Consider the following 9,485-nt stretch of genomic DNA (forward strand, 5'->3'; position numbering starts at 1 on the left):
AATTTGCACGGTTTGACGTGATATGAAGCGATCGTTAGATTTAATCAGCGCGATTTATTGCAATGCTTTTTTCCCGAGTTGGTCAGAACAAAATGGATGTTACTTGTTCAGAACATTTTCTGGTGAAAATTCTTATGTTGCTCATACTTCCCAAAAGTATTATCTGTGATTGCGAATGCCAGGATCCACACCGGCCGACAGCCACACATTCTCCTCAAAACACTGGATTCATCCACGCTGTGCCGAGCCGAGGCACAACACACGTACAGCTGATAACTCCGTGGATAACTGCACTTGCAGATTTCGAACAGAGATGGCGACAGAGAGGAAAAGCTAGTACAGACTGCAGCTTTAAAAGAAGAAAAAATTAACTTAATTCAGATATTTAATTGGCAGATATTTTTTTCTTGTGTTAATCAAAAATGTTGACTTATGGAACATCCTCAAATTTGCAGTAATATAATATTTAAAGTGTTTGCGTTTCCTGATGTTGATTCAGGAAGATTTTGGCTGTAACTGATGATGTGTTTCAGGCAAACTAATCAATATTCATGACTAATATCCGAGCAGATTCATAACGTGTGCATGAAGCACGCTGACCCTGACGTGACTAACACATGTGATTCTTTAAAACTGTCCTGTAACACATCAGAGGTGTTTGACACCCAACTCAAGATCTCGAAGGTCACATGCTTCCTCTCGCCGCAGGAAGTCGTTTAACCCGCTCTTCATTCCCGCCAGCGGCTCGTTAGTGAGTTATATTTCATTGGCTCGTCGATCTGCTGGTTAATGCTGCGTTATTGTGTGAAATGGCATCATCTGGTTTGGATTCGCTCTCGCCTTCGTGTGTTCCCCTGTGGACACAGCAGATTCATTTCATACGATTCATATGCCTCCTAATTAATGTACAAAACACGCTTCGGATGCTAATTTAACATCACTGTAGATTTGAGGGAATTCTAGTTTATGTGCTTTAGCCAACATTATATTATCATCTATATGGAGCACACATATCATAACATCTCTGCTTTTATGATTTCAAGTCAACATGAAATGCCAATCAAGTCATTTACATCTGAAAGAAACAGATTAGAAGAAAATGTAGAGCTTTTTTTACTATAACCTGCACTGATGAATTCAACATCTTAAATTTCTAAATTAAGAGATCATGTTGACTTTATAAAGTAAGACATGCTTAGGGCCCTATTTTAACGATCTGAAACGCAAGTATCAAATGCGTAACGCAAGTAACTTTGTGGGCGGGTCTCGAGCGCTGTTGCTATTACACCGGCGGGATAAATGACTCTTGCGCCCGACGCAAATCTAAAATGTGTTGGTCTGAAGTAGCTTCATTACTCATAGGTGTGGTTTGGGCGTAACGTGAAATAAACCAATCAGAGCGACATCTCACATTCCCTTTAAGAGCAGGCGCGCTTGTTCCATGGCGGATTGCTATTATAACGGATTTGCCAGACGCACGCCAGGAGCGGTTCACAGCCGAGGAGACCGACGCTCTCGTCAGGGACGTAAAACACAGAGAAGTGACATTGGGGACGGAGAAACACACCCAAATTAGCTTCGGTTAAACATGCGTATAATAATTTGGGTAAATGTGTAAGCTAGATTTATGCCTATTTTTTCACATCTTCATGGACACAACAATGATTTCCCTCGTGTGGTAATATTTTTCCTTGTAATAATGTATGGTTTTCTAAAAATGAGAACGGCTGCGTCTGTGTGTAGATGAGAGAAGCAAAGTGTATGTGCGTTGTGCACACGCTACATTGATTATGGCCAAGCATGCGCATAAAATAGCATATGAATAACATGCGCAACGCGCCACTGACTTTAAACTAGGTTTTTCCTGGTCAGTGGCGGAATTGTTTTCTGAAACTGCAAAATAGCACCAGGGAACGTTTGCACTGGAAAACGCCTCCTCTTTTCGCTGAACCGCCCCCGGGAGCGCAAGTTCATTCCCTAGTTTACCGACGTGCGTCTGTGGAGGGAAAAGTCTGCTGTGTGTCGGGTGCAAAATAGGAATGAGACATGCGTCGTTGTACAAAGTCAATTGCGCTGAGTGCAAGATAGGGCCCATAATGTTTTTATAAACGTGTAATGTGTTTCATGTAGAATGAGCTCATTATTCATATTCAGGTATTTTTTGCATTATTAATCGGATTTTGAGGAATATTTTGACTTCTGGAAGCCTGATGAACATAATCTGTTATAAAAAATGATATCACACCCAATTTTTTATCACTCTAGAAATAGGTCAAGCACATTGCATTGTGGGATACATAGAGTGTATCATCTGAGAATTCAGTGCATGAAAATTCACACTTATTTTAGTATCGTTTGGATGCTATTATATTTTTCCTTAATATTTTGAATTAGTTTTGATTTTTATATTTTCTGTTCTAATTTAAAATTTAGTTAAAGTTTTAGTAGTTTTGTTGTTTTTTTGTCATTTTTATTAGACTTTTTTTTATCATGTCTGCATAGATATTAAACACGTCTTTATAGTTTTGATAAATTTTTCTTTCAGTTTTAATGAAATGATTTTTATATTTTATATATTTTTAAATAATTTTAATTTCAGTTTTATAGTTACTTTTGTTCAAGTTAAACTAAATAAAAAAAAAAGAGAAATGTTGCTTTGGAAACTAGCTGACATAAAATAACTTTATATTATAACTAATATTTTAGGTACGGTTTATTTTATTTCAAGTAACAAAAGTTTTTTTGAATGGTTTTAGTTTTAGTTAACTATAATAACCCGGACACACAGTATACATACTGCATACTTCACACATAGATTTGATAATAGGCCTATGCATTTCCAAAGTGTTGTAAAGCTCATTGTTGTAACGCTTCAGTCTATAAAAGAGTTTGGAAATACACGTTAGGGCAAAAATAACACAGCTTTTTCACAGCTGTCTTGTTGCATTGGTACAGCAGTCTGGTTATGGCTCTGGTTCTGGTTCTCTGGTTCTGGTTCTCTGGTTCCTGGTTCTGGTTATCTGGTTCTGGTTCTCTGGTTCCTGATTCTGGTTCTGGTTCTGGTTCCTGGTTCCTGGTTCCTGGTTCTCTGGTTCTGGTCCTGGTCCTGGTCCTGGTCCTGGTCCTGGTCCTGGTCCTGGTTCCTGGTTCTCTGGTTCTGGTTCTGGTTCCTGGTTCCTGGTTCTGGTTCTGGTTCTGGTTCTGGTTCTGGTTCCTGGTTCTGGTTCCTGGTTCCTGGTTCTCTGGTTCTGGTCCTGGTTCCTGGTTCTCTGGTTCTGGTTCTGGTTCTGGTTCTGGTTCTGGTTCCTGGTTCCTGGTTCCTGGTTCCTGGTTCCTGGTTCCTGGTTCTGGTTCCTGGTTCTGGTTCTGGTTCTGCAGTGCAGTTTATGTAAGTGTTGCAGAAAATAACGCCTGTCCTTGCATTTCCCAATTATACGTTCCCAGATCAATTAAAGTGTCAGGTTTGATTTGATTCCAATGCATTAGCATGTCGTGAGACGAGGCGGTGTGCCATTCTGGATAAATCACTGTCAGCTGACGCCGCACATTGGATTGTCATTGTGTCAGTTTGAAGAATAATGCAGCAGAAACACTCTCGCTCCAGAACCGCAGAAACACACGCTGAGACACACGACAGAAACTCAGACTTCTCTTATTCTCCTTCTCTCAGTGAATGACGTTTCTACTGGACTCGCTCCCGCGGGGAAACCCTGCAAACTCTTCAGATCTGGCCAGGAAAACAGTTATTAACTAATTCACCTTTGAAATCGCTCTGTTGACTTTCTAGTGCGCGTTCTCTATTGCCCAGCGGATGAATTACAGTAATCATTCACTCTAGGCTATATGAGCCGTCCTGCGTAGATATGCACGTCTGCATACTGTAGTATGAGTATTATGAGTATTATGAACAGATATAGCTAACTGATCCAGCTCATCAGGACCGTCTCCATGGCTGTGTTCTCAATATAACTGTGTATTATAGTATATTCTGCAGTATTCTGAATCTGAATGCACAAATACCCACATTACCGACTACATTAGCATTGAAATATGCAGTTTACAAACACATAGAATGTTGATTCATGCTCAGTTTGACCTTCTGTTTCCAGTGTGAAAAAATTTACTTGAATTAATAATTGACAATTATATAAAATGTGCATACGTAATTTTTTTTATTAAATCATTTATACATTATACATAATATAGACTACAATATACATAAAGTAATACATAATACATTCTAATAAATTATATAAAAATCAAATATTTATTTTTTAAATAATAAATCGAAGATGTGTTATATTTATATTTATTTTAAAGATGATAACTGAATGCCATTCGCTAAATTAAACACGATGAGGTCATGTGACAATGTTGCATTCTAGTTTGTATGTTCTCTATACATACAAACTGAAATATGAGAAATATGTTCTCTATAACTCACTGTAGTGTGCAATATACAGTATATTCAAATATTCATTTTTTTTTTTTTTAAGTTCGTTAGAGTACGTTTTACAAGACAATACTTTTTCAGTCTTTCTACTTCAAAATTTTATTTTTTTGCAATTATTTGTGAAATTGTCTCTACACCAGTTGTTTTCCAGTGAACTGCAGTATTCAAAATGAGTATTCATTACTCTTCAGAAACAGTGTGTTGAGTGCAGGTGTGTGTGTGTGTGTGTGTGTGTGTGTGTGTGTGTGTGTGTGTGTGTGTGTGTGTGTGTGTGTGTGTGTGTGTGTGTGTGTGTGTGTGTGTGTGTGTGTGTGTGTGTGTGTCAGCTCATCTGATCACTGAAACACTGAAGCAGAGGAAGACGAGGGTTCTTTGACTTCATCGAGTGTGTCAGGACCTTCCCGACAGACAGAAATACCCATCATGACTCGCTCTCCAAACACATCCGCTCGTGTTTCATCTTCAGTCCATCATCTGCAGGACCGGTCATGTGACTCCGTCTGGTTAGCATCAGTGCTGTATGCTGTTGAATAAACACACACTTCCGCTTTGTGTTGTCTATGCACTGATTAAGTAATTAGCTGTGTTTGAGTAATGCATCACTTTTACACACACTTGAAGTTAGTGATTTGGACCTTTAACACTAAATAATAAGATTGGGCACAGACCGACTGTGCAATGATTTGGTCTACAATTGGTCTACTCTGCTCTGATTGGTCAAACGGCTCAGTCTGTTGTGATTGATCTGCTCTGCTCTGATTGGTCAGATGACCCAGTCTATTGTGATTGGTCTACTCTGCTCTGATTGGTCAGATGGCTCAGTCTGTTGTGATTGGTCTCTGCTCTGATTGGTCAGACGGCTCAGTCAGTTGTGATTGGTCTACTCTGCTCTGATTGGTCAAACGGCTCAGTCTGTTCACTCTGTTGTGATTGGTCTACTCTGCTCTGATTGGTCAGACGGCTCAGTCTATTGTGATTGGTCTACTCTGCTCTGATTGGTCAGATGACCCAGTCTGTTGTGATTGGTCTTCTCTGCTCTGATTGGTCAAACGGCTCAGTCTGTTGTGATTGGTCTCTGCTCTGATTGGTCAGATGGCCCAGTCTGTTGTGATTGGTCTACTCTGCTCTGATTGGTCAGGCGATACAAACAGTGATATCAACAGTAATGAGTCCATGTCCTTTTGAAGTTCATACAAAATGTATTCACAGCACTGACAAAGTCTTTTTGACATAAGTTGAGGAATTATGTTGCTATGACTTAAATGGCTTAAAAAAAAATTTCCAGTACATGAATGAAACTTCATGTGTCATGTGTCTTATTGTACTTACTGTACATGTAACTGAACTTATTCTCATACTGCAATGACTAACTTCATCTCAATAATTTTCATGCCATAGGCTACTTTAAATAATCAAGTTATTAAGCTTGAAGTGTCTGATCTTGACCAGAGCTGATTTATTAATATTTTTAAACCCTTTCATATAAATGCTTCCTTTAATTTCATCTCGTGCATATTCATGTTTAAAGTTACAGAGTTAAAATGATAATTCATGGCTCTGAATAGCAGGAATGACCCAGGAGAGCGTGGGGGAAAGCGAGTGAGACGTAGAAGAAGAATGAAAGCGACTGCAGGAACTCGTGCTGTAATGGCAGGCGGCGTCTTGACGGAGATTCATCCGCTCTGCTGCTGCAAACAATGTAGAAAAGCACAGATTCCTGACAGGAATTCAGAGCGTGTGCAGTGAACTTCATCTTTGAAGTGGAAGAGAACGAGAATATCACTTTCCAGGTTTATTACGCCAGCTTCTCCCATAGGAGAGAACAATCCTGCATGAGATTCTGTAATGTCTCAACTCTGTCTCCTAAACAGCAATCAGAGAGCAAACGAACGTTCTCCTGCTTCTCAGACTCATCTCTCTCTGTGTGTGTGTATAGATAAAAGAGCGAGTCTGAGCCCCGGACATTATCAGGAAGGATATTCCAGAGTTTAGGAGCCAAATCTGAAAAACGCTCTCCCTCCTTTAGTGGATTTATCCTATAGGAACCACCAGACGTCCTGAGTTTGGTGACCTTAAAGATGGTAAGAACAGATCGGTGACCCGCTGAGAGACTTCAGCTCTCTCTCACACACACACACACACACACACACACACACACACACACACACGCAGAGACTCTGAAACGCTGCTACTGTTTGTTTATCATCACTGTTGGCGGGAGTGAGAAGAGAGCAAGAGAGAGAGAGAGAGAGAGAGAGAGAGCGAGCGAGAGGAAGAGAGAGAGCGAGAGAGAGAGAGAGGAAGAGAGAGAGAGAGAGAGAGAGGAAGAGAGAGAGAGAGAGGAAGAGCAGTGACAGCGGGAGACATGAGAACAAACAGATCTGTGTGTGTTTAAAGGCTGAGCACCACAGATGGGGGATTATTAAATATGAATAGTTGAATATTATTTGATTATTATATTAATATTTAATATAGATGATTTACCAGTGGGTGATTTTGATATTAACATTAATTAATGAATAGTATATCTTTAATAGTAAATATTATTTGATATTCATATTAAATGTTTTATATAAAAACCAGTGTGCATTTCTTAAAGAAACACGCCGAATTTTTGGGACTTTATCTTCTTCACCGTATCCCCCAGAGTTAGATAAGTCCACACACACCCTTCTCATCTCCGTGCCGTAACTCTGTCTGACGCACCCACCACTAGCCTAGCTTAGCACAAAGACTGGAGGTAAATGGCTCCAGCTAGCATACTGTGACAATAAGTGACAAAATAACACCAACATTTTCCTATTTACATGTTGTGATTTGTATAGTCACAGCGTGTACAAATAACAAGGTCACATGACACACAGCCATCTTCTAACCGTACACATACTGGGAACTATATTCTCAGAAGGCGAAGCACTGCTACTTGGGTGGAGTCTTTGTGCTAAGCTAGGCTAGCGGTGTGTGCGTCAGACAGAGTTACGGCACGGAGATGAGAAGGGTGTGTGTGGACTTATCTAACTCTGGGGGATACGGGGAATAAGATAAAGTCACAAAAAGTCGGCGGATGTAAAGTACATCTTTAATAGCAAATATTGATTGATTAATTATAATAATTAATTAATTAATTAATTAACCAGATAAATCTTGACCTTGACAGAAAAACTGACTCTTTTTGGAGTTGCACACGTGATGTACAGATTCATGCCAAATAATTCTTTGATGCATGAACTTTTATTTTGTTGGCCTGATCACTTTCCCAGAGGATGTCAAATAAACAGATGAAAAAGACGTTCCTCTGGCGGAGAGCTATAAATCACCGACTGATCTTCATTTCTGCGGATGCCAGAGACGTTCACTAATGGCCCTTATAATATATAATAACTCTAAAGTTTAGCATTTGGTGACTAGAAAAGCGCTCTTCTGTTTCAGTGTGATCAGCGTTTCTGGGTTCATGTTAGAGAAACTCTGGATTAATGCTTGAACGGAGAGAATCGGGAATATCCTCGTTGGTTTGAGAGAGGAAGAGATGAAACCTGTCATCATTTTCTATGTATAACTATAAAGGAAAAGCCTCAGAAAACAGACTTCAAAGATTTGTGTGTTAGCAGATCAAAAAACGCTTTCAGAAACAAATACTGTCTGCTAGTGTTTCTGTCTGTGTGTTTGCATCTGTTTTAGGTTCATTTCATATTTATTCTGCTGTATAATTTATAGTCCACCTGTATTTTCAGACAGAACCGTGTCGAGATTACGGCAGACTGGTGTAAGCTGGCAAACCGAATGCAGATACTCTTCAAACCTCTCAGTGACATTATAAACTCATTTTGGAGGTGAATTGGATGGTGAGAATGTTTTAGAGGTGGATTTACACTCTGAAAAATGCCCAACTTTAGGTCAAATATGGACAAAAAATTTCATTTTACATGTTAAATTACATTTTTAACCCAACTTTTGGGTTTGTCCGTATTTGACCCAAAATTGGGTCAAAACAACCCAGCATTTTTTAGAGTGTATGTTGATGAATCACTCACAATCAAGAACATGAATTGAGTAGAGTCACTTTTAATTCCATGTTGACTTTCATAGGTTCATTTTGATATCAAGAGAAGTTAAACGAGAGCATAAATACGCCATTCACGCTCATAATCAGGTACACAAACATGAACACACAGCTTTTGTCAGTCAAAGGCTGAATGCACCCAATGGAAATATGCAGTGTGGTTGATCTCTCATCATGCCGTCCATTGCTTGAGAACAAATCAAAGCCGCTGTTAAATCTCATAAACCAATCACATTTCTAAAACTGAACAGGCTTTAGAGCTCCTGGTTTTAGCCAGTAATTGAACAGAAATGGCAAACTCAGTATTGCTCATTAACAGACACCGTGGAAATGGGAAATTAGGCATTCAATTTCAGTTCAGTTCAAGAAAATTAGAGGAGAAGCCGCACACTTTCAGACCACCACAGATCTCAGTAATGCTCTTTCTGCTTCATTGTTTTCCTCTTTGTGGAGTATTTCTAGCTTTATTGTGCTTTTCATTGCTTTTGCAGTTGCTTTGCATTTTTATGGAATGCTTATTGTTTCACGGTGGGGGGAAAAGAGTTATTTCACTCAGAAATTATAATTCTTTCATCATTTATCCAGCCTTGTGTTGTTTCAAACCTGTGTGACTTTAGGGAACAATCTTTAGAGAAAGCTGCTATATGCACTACTTTTATGGTATTGTTTTTTTGTTTTTTGTCCTTTCTGTCCAACAGCATCTGTCCTCATTTATTTGCATTCTAGATGACTTTGACAGATGCTTTTATCCAAAGCAACCTGCCTTTACATGTTATCAGTTCACGCATTCACTGCGAATCAATCCCACACTGCAAAAATTTGTTTTCCAAATATCTATCTTAAATCAAGATAGCCTACATTTAAATTACTTAAGATAGTAAGTCTTGTTTTATGAAAAATGCATCCAAATTTGGTGAGTTTATGCTTAAAACAATAAAAATAAACTTAATTAAGAGGGAAAACAAGATTATT

Source organism: Leuciscus leuciscus, assembly GCF_965113295.1.
Source record: "Leuciscus leuciscus genome assembly, chromosome: 11".
Classification (NCBI taxonomy): Eukaryota; Metazoa; Chordata; class Actinopteri; order Cypriniformes; family Leuciscidae; genus Leuciscus; species Leuciscus leuciscus.